The following is a 14,198-nucleotide window of genomic DNA, read 5'->3' as shown; positions in this document are numbered from 1 at the left end:
TACGGGGTCGGTGGGAGGACATATGACCACAGGGGGTCATATTGTCCGGGATTGGCACGGGGAATGCACCTCCATCGTTTTTCTTTTTTCCAGCGAGCTATTGTGGATGATGTCACAATGCAATAACCCTCTCAGCCATTTTGTCGTTGTTCATATAACTAGGGTTCGCTTCGTGAACCCTAGTTATTGTAGGATTACAGATGTTAAGGTATATTGTTTACATACCAGTAAGTGTTTTGTTACTGTTACCTAATGTTAGTCATCTTTGGAAAATAATAAACGGTGATTACAGAATCTTACTGATGCTGGTTTGGAAGTAACATTCTTTTACAGAGAGATGTGTTCTGATTTTATTGATATTCATGTTACCTTCTTCTTCATGTTAATATGCTGTTTCCTGTTTTGACATGATAAACAATGTAATGATGGCTGCTGTAATATTTGCACAGAACATTACAGCTGCCTACATGATCCTTAAGTAAACGGCCGTTCTAATCCGATCTGCCTCCTCGTGATTGTGCACCATTCAACACTACACAGTTTAGCTTACAGTGAAAACGCAGAGAGTTCAAAGTAAGGAGCGGCGCGAGTCCAGGAAGAAGCGAGGAGGAAGCACGATCGCTGGCGCGGCGTGTGGCCGGAGAAGACCTTCCAGAAGAGGTTTGCCGATTCGCGGAAGAAAATGGGAGTGTCGGCTCCTGACACCGTCGGGTTGAGAGTACCGCACCAAGACAGGGCAAGGTTTACCGGCGTAAGCTACACCGGCGTAAGCTACTGCTCTACAAATATCCTCTTTACAGGTGTAGATAAATGTAATGGTGTGATGTTTAATAATGATGATTACAACGTATTAATTGGAATAAGGGATATAAGGATATATTAATCATTGGGAAAGCATATGCATGAGGAACAGGGCTTGTTACAAGGACATGAGGGGCTATAGTGGCAGTGGAAAAGTATTGAGTATGTTAGCAGACAGAGGAATGCAGAATAAATTATAGGAAGAGAAGTGGGGGGCAATAAAAGGATAAGATGTCCCAAGAAGGGGAGTGTGTCTATCTCCATGGAAGGAGTGAGGGTCGCTGACCTTAGATAAGGTTAGCGGCTCTGAATAGGAAAGGGAACAATAAGGGTGTTGTGGTCAAGGGGGAGTAGAGACAAGATGTGCTGTGATTTGTGGTTTCAGAAATAGGAACAGGATTTTACGATGGCAGCTGCAACAAGGAGGTCACAGCAGATGTAGAAGAAGATTACCTGGAGTCCGGATATCAGTGAGGTGGAAATGGAGTCAGATGAACGGACCAATCACAAAGAAGACCACACATCCATGTTCAGTCAACACTTTGTATAGTATAAAGACTGGGTCAGGGAAAGGAGAGAGAGTCAGACTTTGTGAACTGACACAATCTGTTGTTTGTCAGGGATAGGAAGATCTAGACCCAGAGCTCTGTATGCTTTATCCATTTACTGCTCAATAAAACAGATGGTTTTGAGACCGAACATCTTCTCCTATTGCTTTATCAACAAAACACGCAGGACTACGCTCTCACATAGATGAAGATGAGTTGGTAGAGTGAGCTGCAGTCCCAACAATTTGGTGACCCCGACGATAAAGACGGAGAAGTGACGGATTGACCACAGAAGTAAAAGACAAGATAACTGCAGTGTGATGGCAACAACAAGCGGCCGCTGAAAAAAAAACTAAGGTAAACAGACGCCTGTTTTACTGAAGTTCTGTTATTGGCTATACCAAATTGTGTGTTGTCATTATACGGCAAGTGTCCTAGTTAAAGTGGATGAATAAAGCATTGAAATAAATTGTGCACGGGTTTAAAGTCCCAGGGGTTAGAGGTCCTTGAAAGCAACAACAGTACCACCCACCTGTTGGGGGCCACCATCTTTTCCAAAAGTGGATTTGGTGTGGGGCTACCACCAGGTACCAGTCCACCCTCGGGACATGCCCAAGACAGCGGTCATCACGTCGTTTGGACTCTTCGAGTTCCTGCAGATGCCCTTTGGCCTCAAGGGGGCAGCGCAGACGTTCCAGCGGCTGATGGACTCTGTGCTACGGGATATGCCGTTCTTGTTCTTGTTTGCTCCACGGAGGAGCACCTGACACACCTCCGGCAGTTGTTCGAGCGGCTCAGTGTGCATGGACTCATAGTCAACCCAGCCAAGTGCCAGTTCGGCCTGTCATCCATCGACTTCCTCGGCCACCACGTCTCTCCGCAGGGAGCCATTCCGCTTCCCGCCAGAGTGAATGCCGTTTCCAGTTTCCCCACGCCCCCGCACCGTGAAGTCCCTGGAGGAGTTCCTGGGCATAGTGAACCTTTATAACAGGTTCATTCCCCACGCAGCTCACCGCATGCGGCCCTTGTATGAGGCCCTGCGGTGCAAGGAAGTCAAGGGCAAGGTAGACAGGTCCCCGGGGATGGACGAAGCTTTCGACGACGCGAAGGCTGTGCTGGCCAATGCCGCTTTGCTGGTGCACCCGTCCCCCGCCGCCCTGATTGCCCTCACGACCGACGTCTTTGACTATGCGGTCGGGGCGGTGTGCGAGCAGTGGGTGGGCAGCGCCTGGCAGCCCCTTGCCTTCTTTAGCAAACAGCTTAAAAAGACAACGAGAGGAAGTACAGCACTTTCGACCGGGAGCTCCTGGGTCTCTTCCTCGCCACCCGACACTTCAGGTTCCTGTTGGAAGGCTACTGTTTCTCTGCCTTCGTTGACCATAAGCCGCTCACATTTGCCATGGCCAAGACCTCCGAGCCGTGGTCCGGGCGCCAACAGCGTCAGCTCTCTGTCATCGGAGTTTACCACGGACATCTAGCACGTGGCAGGCAAGGACAACTTGGTTGCCAACTGCCTCCCCCTGGCGGTAGCAGGGTCCGCTCACTTGGAATTTGATTACGCTGCCATGGCTGCAGACCTAGCCGCTGACACGGACATCCAGGCCTATTGGACGGCCGCTATGGGGTTGCGGTTGGAGGATGTGGTGTTTGACAGCACCAACGCCACACTCCTTTGTGACATTTCCATGGGCCGGCCCTGCCCCGCCCCATGGTGCCCACCGGCTGGCGGCACCATGTTTTTGACGTTATCCATGGCCTTTCCCACCCGGGTGTGAAGGCATCCACTAAGCTGGTGGGGGCCAAGTTCGTCTGGCCCGGCCTCAGGAAGGACGTCAAGACCTGGGCTGACTCCGGCGTGGCGTGCCAGCGTTCCAAGGTACACCGTCATACCAAAGCCCTCTTGGTGCCATTCCTGGTGCCCAAGAGGCATTTCGACCATGTGAATGTGGACCTGGTGGGCTTCCTGTCCCCCTCCACGGGTTCACTAACCTTCTCACCATGGTGGACAGCACCACGAGGTGGCCAGAAGCTGTTCCCTTGTCATCGACCACGTCTACTGAGGTGGCTCGGGCGTTCATCGGGTCCTGGGTGGCCCGTTTTGGCACGCTGGCTGACCTCACCTCCGACAGGGGCCCGCAGTTCACGTCCGAGCTCTGGACTGCAGTCGCGGAGGGGCTGGGGGTGAAGCTGCACCGCACCACAGCGTATAACCCACAGGGCTACAAACTTTGTGAGCGGTTTCATCGGTCTATGAAGGCCAGCCTGACGGACAGCAACTGGGTTGCCCGCCTCCCGTGGGTCAGGCTCGGCCTTTGCTCTGCCCCCAAGGAAGACTTCCAGTCCTCGTCTGCCGAGCTGGTTTACGGCCAGCCGCTGCATGTCCCGGGGGAGTTTCTCCCGGACGCCGTGGCCCCCTGGTCTGCAGCTTCTCATCGGGCTATGGCTCGGGACGGTGCCAACACTTTCGCTCCGATCCCTACATCTCACCACTGCCTCCCTCAGTCCTACGTCCCCAAGAATCTTCTGTCGGCCAGGTACATCTTAATCCACCACGACAGCCACTGTACCCCCCTGCAGCCCCCCCACGACGGGCCCTTCCACGTCCTGGAAGCGGGGCCTAAGAACTTTGTGGTGGACATGGGGAGCAAGCCGGAGCGGGTCTTGGTGGACCATCTCAAGCCTGCCCATTTGGACCTGGGTGGGCTGGTTGAACTGTCCCTCCCCCCGTGGTGTGGATGCCCCCCTCCTCAGGCCCCCGGCCCAGCCTCGGCCCCTGCCCCCATACCCTTTCAGCACAGCCATTTTGGCCACCTGGTCCGCCCCCCCGAGACGTTGACTGTTTCACTGGGGACTGTTCACCTGTTGGCTGTTTGTATTTCATTGAGTACTGTTTTGTTACATAACCGTTTTGTATTTTTTCATGATGGTGAATTCTGGGAGGGACTGTGTGGTGATACACAATTGAGGATAGATTCACCAGGGTCTGCTGCTCCTTTAAGGAAGACATTCAGAGTTCTGACATAGGCACTGTTTAGAGTTTCCCAGGAGGCGGAACCATTTTTTCGAGAGCCTAGCTGTTAGCTTGTTGCCACGAGAGATTGTGCTGTGTCGGTGGTGTTTTGTGTAGCGAGTAAACGGAATTAACTCGACTCGATCTCTCCATCTCCTCATTCCTGCACTCCCACAATAGCCTAATTGTTGTTATTGCTTTACTAGTGTTGCATTTATGAATATTCTAATGGTGTTTTTGAACTATGAGTTCAAATGCATAATCAAAGGAGTGCATTGGGGGTTTAATTTAGTGAATAGTTACTGGATATTGGTACTTGGATTGCACTGACAATTACATAGTTGTAAAAGGTTTATATGCATATTTAGCAATAACGGTGATAGATACAGTGCTTTCCCTAAAACATGCATGATGTCAGTTCACAGAGAAAAACTTTGTGAACAAATTTGAGTCCCTTCAAGTAGAACTAACTAGGTTAAGTGAACAATTAAAACCACAAATTGATGAAGCTGAAAAGGAGAGATTAGAGTTACTCATATGTGATATTCATGCTAAAATAGAAATACACCAAACAGCAATGAAGAAGCCTACCTCCGACACTGAAATCTTCATGAGAGAGACAACTAACCCCAGAAATGCTGGAGATGAAGCAACAAGCAACTTCTCAGAGGGAGAGTAAATTCACCACGTTAAGAAAGGTGGAAACAACAAGTTAGAGGAGCTACACGTACCAAACTTAAGGAGGAGTGCTCTGACCAAGACTTGGGTGACATGATGGATGATGTTGAAGGGCAGGAGACACAACTGAGAGATGTGTATGAAAAAAACCGAATCGGCAGCTTCTACTGAGACTAGAAGAAAGCTGGATTCCTGCACAGCAGTTACAACAGATTTGATGGGGCTAATGAAAGTACGCATGAGTGAAGTGGGGCTAGAGGAGTATGATGCTAAGGCAGAAAACGCAACACTTCGTACTCAACAGAGAGTATGCCCAGTTGATATTTGGGACTACAATCTCCTGTTCATAGCCACCATTCAAGCTTTTCATCAGAACGACAAAGCATCACAGCAAAAAGAGCAGAGTGTGCTGCACAGTTTGCTGCAAAGAAGGCCGAAATGAAGATGGAAGAGACAGTCGTGGCACAAAGGCAAGAACTTAAAAGGCTGGGAAATCAGAGAGATCTTCACGTAATAGCTGCTAAACTTAAGGTGTACACTGAAGCTGACTCGGTTGAGGCCTGTGATGAAATTAGAACAGCATGTGAGGTGGCCAATTGTCCTCCAGTACCTTATAAAGAAATTAAAAGGGAACAAACATGTAAGAAAAATAACAATGAACAAACAAATAGTACTAACAAAGAAGCATTGTTAGTACAAGCCCTACATGACACAATAGTTCTCACCAGACTTCCTATACCTCAGCACTCAATCTTCTCAGGAGACCTACTTACATTCTTAGAGTGGAGCACAAGTTTCAAGGCATTGATAGAACGGCGATGCACAAATCCAACTGACAGGTTGTTTTACCTACAAAGATACACATATATACACATAAACACAAAACAAAGCAAAACCAATAAGACATCCAGACAGAAAGTTAATACAGTTAAATATATAGACTGGGTAATCAGGTATGATGATGGGATAATGGTATATTACAGTAGGACCTATATGGAGGTGTAACGCAAGATCTCAGTCGATGCTAGACCATAGAGACCACTTCGGAGGGCCTGGGCTCCGTCATCTCCAATATAGTCCAGAAACGGATCCCAGATGTGAAAACATTTGAATGGTTTGTCCTTGACCCAGAAGCTTGTAGCTTCTAAAGGGATAATTTCCATAACACAAAATCCAATGTGAAACCATAGGGACAGAGCCTGAAATCCACCGAAGAAGCACACATCTCTACACTAAAAAGAAGCACCTAAGCAGCTTCAGTGAAGAAGGGCTAAGATTTAGTGCAGCTGAATCTATTCTCAGAATGCAAATAAGAGGTTCAATGGAAAGTTTTTTTCTTGAATATAGTATCAATTTCTTTACATACTTTGATTCAGAAATCATTAATAAAAGGACACTCAAAAATACAGTGGAAATATGAACCTTCAGTGATTTTAAATTTATTACAGTATTTTGAATGTAACGGGTTAGACTTGTTATATTTCACCGGTGTGATATGAAGCCTGTGTATGACCCTGAATTGCAACTCCCTGGCTTTGTTGGTAAATAAGCAACATGAAGAGCTTGACCAGACACTGTCCCACTCATCATCTGATATAGACTTTCCAAATTCTACTTCCCAGAGAGACCTGACACGAGCTGTACAATCATTGTTTGGGATTGACAGGGCCCTATAAAACCTGGTGACAAGTTTTTGGGTGTCAGAATTTTGAATAGCCTTCTCCACAGCTGAAAGAGAGAAACCATTAGAGTGTAACTTGATGGCTGAGGTGATAAAACTGCATATTTGCAAATATCTAAAAAAGTTATTTAGAGGAAGATCACACTTCTCTTTGAGCTGATCAAAAGACATCATAGTATCATCCATCATCAAGTCGCCCACAATCTTTATGCCTTTGTCAGACCACAGAGAGAAAGCTGGATTTAAATGGACAGGTGTGAGGAGAGAGATACAGCCTTCTTGGTTTTCTAGTTTTCTTGTCAATCTCCAAACTTTTAGAGTGTTCAGTAGGATAAAGTTGCCCTTAATATGAAGACTAACCCATTTCTTAGAGGCATATAAAATGTTACAGTGAGAAATAGGGGCCACTGGGGCAGCCTCCACAGCAAGCTAGATAGATTTAGGGTCATCTCTAAACCAATACCACAGGTAACTACAGAGACACGCGATTTGGTAGCGTTTAATGTCCAGCGCCGCAAACCGCCTTCCTCAAAAGGACGTTGCGGTGTGGTAAGATTCAACTTAGCCCACTTATTTCTCCAGAGAAAGGAAGTAAAAGCGCTATTTATTGCAGAAAGCGATTTCCTTGTCAAAAAAGCCGGGATCATTTGAAAAGGGTACAACAACTGAGGAAGTATATTCATTTTAAAGAGGTTCACTCTTCCCAGGAGAGATAGTGGCAACGTTCTCCAGCAGGCCATCCTCTCTAATTTTGTGTATTAGGGGTACAAAATTATCTTTGTACAGGCCAGAGAGGGTGGGGGTAATGTGTATGCCTAAGTAGACAAAACCTGATGGGGCCCAACGGAAAGGGGCAGAGCAGGATGGGGACCAGGATATATTAGGAGTCAGGGGCATTGCTTCAGACTTGGAGTAATTAATCTTGTAACCTGAGAATTGGCCAAAGGATCTAATTAATCCCAACTGCTCTCACAATAGAGGCCTCAGGGTTGCTTAGATAGAGTCGGACGTTGTCCGCATATAGCGAAATTTTATGCTGCACGTAACCCACTTCTATGCCAGTCACTACCGGGTCCCTCCTAATGGCTTCTGCCAAGGGCTCCATGGCAAGGGTGAACAGAAGGGGTGAGGCCGGGTAACCACGCCCCACTGAGAAAACAGGAGACTTCAGCCCATTTGTAATAATTGAGGCACGAGGGGCAGCATATAGAAGAGATATCCATTTAATAACGTTTTCACCTAGGTTAAATTCTGAGAGAACCCCCAACAGGTAAGGCCACTCAATCCTGTCGAAGGCCTTCGCTGCATCAAGGGAAATGTCTAGAGATTTGGCCTTTAGCTTTGTGCCATATTGCATGAGGTTTAGGAGCCTCTTTACATTGTTACAAGAATTACGGCCCAATATAAAACCAGTCTGATCCACTTAAATTATATCTGGGAGGATACCTTCAAGCCTTCTGGCCAGTATTTTAGCAAGTAATTTATGTTCGACGTCCAGCAAAGCAATTGGCCTATAGGAGGCGCAGTAATCTGCAGGTTTGCCCTTTTTTAAAATTAAAGTGATGTTTGCGTCCATCATAGTATCAGGGAGAGCCCTAGATTCAAAGGAGTGGGACATCATATTGAGCAGAGGATCGATCAGCAGGCCCTGAAAAGCTTTATAAAATTCGGGGGTCAGACTGTCAGGTCCGGGAGCCTTGTTATTTTGTAGATCGCCGATAGCTTTTGTGATTTCCTCACGGGCGACCGGCCTCCTCAGCAGCTCTGTATTCCGAGGCTTGAGGAAGATTAATAGATGAAAAAAATGTATGCATCAAATCCTCTGAATGATGGCCTGATTCAGAATTGTACAGGCGTTCATAGAATTCAAGAAATGAGTTCTTAATATCCTTGTTGTTATGAATTCTTTTACCAGACTTGTCTTTTACAGAGGTGTAAAAACCAGGTCCAGAAAGTAAAAGTCCAAATCATGTATTTGCTCCACTCATGCACTACACCAGCAGATTCTAGTCAACACCGCTCCTCAACTAAGTAGGGAAAACTAGCTAATGAAATCACCTGGTTTAGTAACATGGTTTGAGCAAATACACAGTTTGGACATTTACTTTCTGGACCTGGTTTTTACACCTCTGGTCTTTAATAACTGGAATAGCCTGGGAGCCAGCCTTTACCTTAACTAACTTTGCTAAATATTTACTTGACTTGTTTCTGAATTCATACATATTATGGTTGAAAAACAGAATGGATTTCTGGGCCTCTTTAGACAAGGCAGTGTCTAGAGCTGCTGTAGTGGCTTCAATATGAAGTCTCAGGTCCTCTGAAGGATTAATGTTAAACTCTCCCTGCAGCTTGGTTAGGCAGCTGTTCAGCCCTCTGCTTTTTCTTTAGATTTACTGAAAAGAAATAGTGAAGCCACGGATAACAGCCTTAGTGGTCTCCCAGAGTAAATTAGGAGAAACCCCTGGAGTGTCATTCTCAGTAATAAAATGACTAAACTGCTCTGTAAGATACTGTCTAAAATTTGGGTTTTCAAGAAGGTGATTTGGAAACCGCCACTGCCCCCTGGGGCGTTGGACCTTGATGGACATGACCAAAAACACTGGTGTGTGATCACTAATAATAATATTGGCAATCGAACAGGAAAGAACCCTCTGGAGGGCATGTGTAGGAGTAAAAAAATAATCATTTCTAGAGGACGAATTATGAACCTTTGAATAAAATGTATACTGCCTGTCAGTGGGGTGGCGAGTCCTCCATGTGTCAGTTGAATGGATATCATTGCAGCAGCCAAGTAGAGGACAACCATGGGCCACATTAGACTGTGTTGTTTTACTGGATCTATCAAGACGTTGATTTAAACAACAGTTGAAGTCACCAGCTATTACAGAGGACTCAACAATCAGCTCAGAAAACAAAGAAAACACCTTAGTGTGAAAATCAGAGGAGCGAATGGGGGGCATAGACATTTAGATAGGAGACAGTCTCCATAGTGTCCCCTTAATCATAACATATCTGCCTGCTGTGTCAGCCTTGACTTCTATCTGTAAGAGGTAATGATTTATTAACTAGAATAGCTGCTCTGCTCCTAGATGTGAAGGAGAAATAGTGGATCTGCCCCGCACATTCTCTATGAAGTTTTGAGCGCTCGCTGTCATTTAAATGAGTCTCCTGGATCAGTGCTATCTGTACTTTCTCCTTTTTTCAATCGTTAAGAATTTTATTTTATTTTATTTTTGGCGTTTAATAGGGCCCTGAATCCCATGGACATTCCAAGAACAGTTTAATTGATGTGTTATCATTCATAATCCCAAGTGCAATACATCTGTCTGAATCCCTACGCATCATATCAAAACTGTGTAAAAAACCTGACAAAAACAAAAAAGGACGTAGAAACAGTGTGGAGAGAAAAAAACAACATAGACAAACCCTTCCCCCTAGCCCCCGGCGTCTCCAAATTAAGTATGTGGGGGAAAAAACAACATTGAAGTGCCCCCCACCCCCCACCCCTCCAGACGCTTCTCCAAACCATGTGTTTAAAACACCCTACGCTGTGCATCCTAACTGCACTAAGCCAGTGCTCCACAAGTAACAATATAGAGTTACAAACATAGAGAAAAAAAATTATATGTACATATAAATCGAAATAAAAGTAAATTGAAAACAGAACCGAAATGCTATTCAAACTCACCACACCCAGTCATGTAGAATGACGATGACTTTTTTTTTGAATAATCTTTTTATTTGGAGATGTTAACAAGTGCAAAATACAATAGGCATGAAATTAGACTATCTCCTTTTTTCTTTTACACCAACACCCCAACCACCCACCCTTCCCACCCACCAAAACATGGGGTGCACCCGCCGAGAGAAGCAGAAAAAGAAAATAAGATAATAACACATACACAATAATAATAATAATAGATACAGTCACATGTGAAAGAGATCACATTTAGCCATGTTCAATGTCACTGTGTACATATATATTCACTATTGCAGTCATACATGCCTGCATCAGTCCAAGGCAGAAACAATTTCAATACAATTTAAATACAATATACACAATATGTACGTATATCCCTAGAATATACAATCCCTGGTAAAAGGTATATAAGAAGAAAAAAAAAGGATATGGGGAAGGAAAAATAACTGAATATGTTTGAACACTTCTATTTGTGAAATGTTATATAGGCCTACTGTGGTCTGTGGTGACTAAATATCTTAGGTCATCAGGCAAAGTTTTTAGTTTGCTTAGATATGTTAAAATTGGACCCCAGATGGAGAAAAATTTGTCCCTGGACCCCCTGAGAGTGTACTTAATCTTCTCTAACTGTATGAAATGCATCAGATCACTCAACAACATAGACACTTTAGGTGGGTGTTTTGATTTCCAATGTAATAAAATTCTTCTGCAAGCAAGCAGTGTCGTGAAAGCAATGATGGTTTTATGGCTTCTCTTCATTATAGAGTGTTCCCCACCTGTGATTCCAAATATAGCTGCTGCTGCATTGGGTTGGAAATCAATATCAAGCGCTTCCGACAGTGATTTAAAAACCATAGACCAGTAAGTTGTCAGAGCCGGGCATGACCAAAACATACGGGTTAAGTTGGCAGGGGTGTTATGGCACCTGTCACAACTTGCGCCTGAATTAGGGTAAATCTTAGCTAGTCTTGCTTTAGAAAAATGAGCACGATGTAGGACTTTCAATTGTATTATACTTAGTCTTGCACAGGAAGTACTATCATTCACTTTTTGTAAAGCACAGTTCCAGTTGTCCTTATCCAAGTCCTCTCAAAGCTCAGCTGCCTAGTCTGCCCTAATCTTAGCAAGAGTTATATTAAGAGAAGCTATACAATCATGTATCCTTGAAATTAGTCCTTTAGAATTAAAAGGGATCTCTAGCATACCATCTAAACCTGAGACTGAAGATAAGTTCGGAAAGTTGGGGTCATGGCTCTGAAGGAAGTGGCGCACTTGAAAATATCGAAATAAGCTAGACCGAGGGAGCCCAAATTTGTGTGATAAGTCATCAAAGCTTGCAAATACACCGTTTATGTACATACGTATCTTTAAATTTGGAAATACCTTGTCTTTGCCAAAAAGAGAATGCAGAGTCTAATCTAGCTGGGGGAAAAAGGTGATTATTGCATATAGCACTCATGCTAAGACAATATTTGAACCCAAAGTTCCGTCTAAATTGAAACCATATCTTGAGGGTATTGATGACGACTGGGTTGTTAGTAAAGTGTGTAATAGAAAGAGGAGAGCTGGAAGTGACCAGGGCTGTGAGTGATGAGATACAAGATGTAGCCTCAAAATCACACCAGTCTGTATCTGGCGAGTGAAGCCAATACATAATTTTTTGAACATTTGCAGCCCAATAGTAATAGCAAAGATTTGGAAGAGCTAAGCCACCCTGTAATTTAGGCCTTTGTAGTAATTCTATACGTATTCTAGGGATCTTGTCGCTCCATATGAATGAAATGAAAGCCTTATCAATGGATTTAAAAAAGGATTTAGGAAGATAAAGTGGGATACATTGAAACAAATAAAGGAATTTGGGGAGCACATTCATTTTAATACAATTCACTTTTCCTGCCAAGGACAAGTGAAGTGACTTCCACTTTTTCAGGTCTAGTCTGACTTTCTCAAATAAAGGAGAAAAGTTTTCCTGATAAAGACTTTGCATGTCTCTCGTGATATTAATGCCCAAATACTTAAAGCCATTTCTAGACATTTGGAACGGTAAGGCATTGTCTTGTATTTGCAGAGCCAAGTCATTAACAGGGTAACATTCACTTTTGCCAAAGTTTACTTTGTACCCAGAGAATGTACCGAAGCTCTCCAAAGCACGGATAATGTGAGGTGTGCTTAGAACTGGATCTGAAACTAATAATAATAAATCATCAGCGTATAAAGACAACCTGTGCTCTATTCCTCCTCTATGGATTCCACTTATAGATGGTAACGATTTAAGTGTAATGGATAAGGGCTCTATAGCTAAAGCAAATAATAGTGGACTGAGTGGGCAACCCTGACGGGTCGCTCTTGACAGCTGGAAGTATTTTGATTGTTTACCATTTGTAACAACTGAGGCTTTGGGTGAAGTATACAAAAGCTTAATCCATGAAATAAGATTAGGACCATACCAATTTTTTTTTAAACAAGTGAACAAAAATTCCCATTCGACCCTGTCAAAAGCTTTCTCTGCATCTAGTGAGATGACCATTTCTGGTACCTCACTGGATGCAGGAGAGTGAATAATATTCAAAAGTCAACGGATATTTGTGAATGAATGTCGTCCCGAAATGAAGCCGGTTTGGTCAACAGATATAATTTCATGCATTGTGTTTTCTAAGCGTAGGGCAAGAGCTTTGGCTAGGATCTTCACATCACAGTTTAGGAGAGAAATGGGCAGAGGTGGAAAGTAACGAAATACATTTACTCACGTTACTGTATTGAATACTTTTTTTGTGTATTTTGTATTTTTTAAGTACAATTTAAAATCGGTATTTTGTATTTTACTTGAGTACGTTTTGACTCAAGTATTGTACTTAGTTACTTTATAAATCCTATCCGTTACTGAGTAAAAATAACAATTCAACCCACAGGGGAAAAATACGCGCCAGAACCATAGACAGTAAACCAATGGCCAGAACCAACAGTGACAAATGATGATGTGATTAGCACTGGCGCGTGAACATAGAGGGCGCGCGCGGACAAGCTAAGTTAGTGGGCGTGAAGTTTTTAGTTTCTAGTGCTAGAATGGAGGTCGACAAAGCAGGCACGGCCAGCGGTTGCGGTCCAGAAGACCCGGACCTAGAAATAATAGATGAAGTTCAAGCTGAAACATCGAAGTCTGTAGAACTAGATGCAGAAAAAAATCCTTGGCCACATTTGGAAGATTTCTTTTTGTTCAAGCATAGGAAAGGCAACAGCGTCATCATGCAGTGCAAGATGTGCCTCCCAGCAGTGAAGTACCTGTCTGCTTTCAACAACTCCACTTCAAATCTGCAGAAGCATGTTTTGGTAAGTATTTCTGCTGTCTCATTAGTAGTTTTATTTAATATAGCCAACCCAGGCTCACCCCATTTCGTGGGCATTTTTATGCTAGCACCTGCAACCATTGACAGTAGAAGAGCTAGCCAGCACATTCTAATTAGCTGCTATGCTAACATAATCAAACACGTGACACATCATTAAGTACCAAATGAACTCGCTCCAGCCGACAATCCGCATGTTTATCGTACTTCAAACAGATACAAAACGCGTAATGTATATTTGCAGTCTGTTTAAGTCTTTAGGACATTGGCTAAATTTGCATAACAGCTAGCCCCTGGTACTTGAGTGTGTAAAGGCTAGCTGTTAGTTGCTAGTAGTCTTGAGTGGACTGGTTAAATTTAGCTGCTATGGATAGTCGGTGTTACCCCATCGAAATTGCCACGGGTTTCAATTTGATTGTGTCTTTGAATTTACAGTCAA

The sequence above is a fragment of the Lampris incognitus genome, chromosome 1 (assembly GCF_029633865.1).
Source record: "Lampris incognitus isolate fLamInc1 chromosome 1, fLamInc1.hap2, whole genome shotgun sequence".
Lineage (NCBI taxonomy): Eukaryota > Metazoa > Chordata > Actinopteri > Lampriformes > Lampridae > Lampris > Lampris incognitus.
This window is presented reverse-complemented; position numbering follows the sequence as displayed.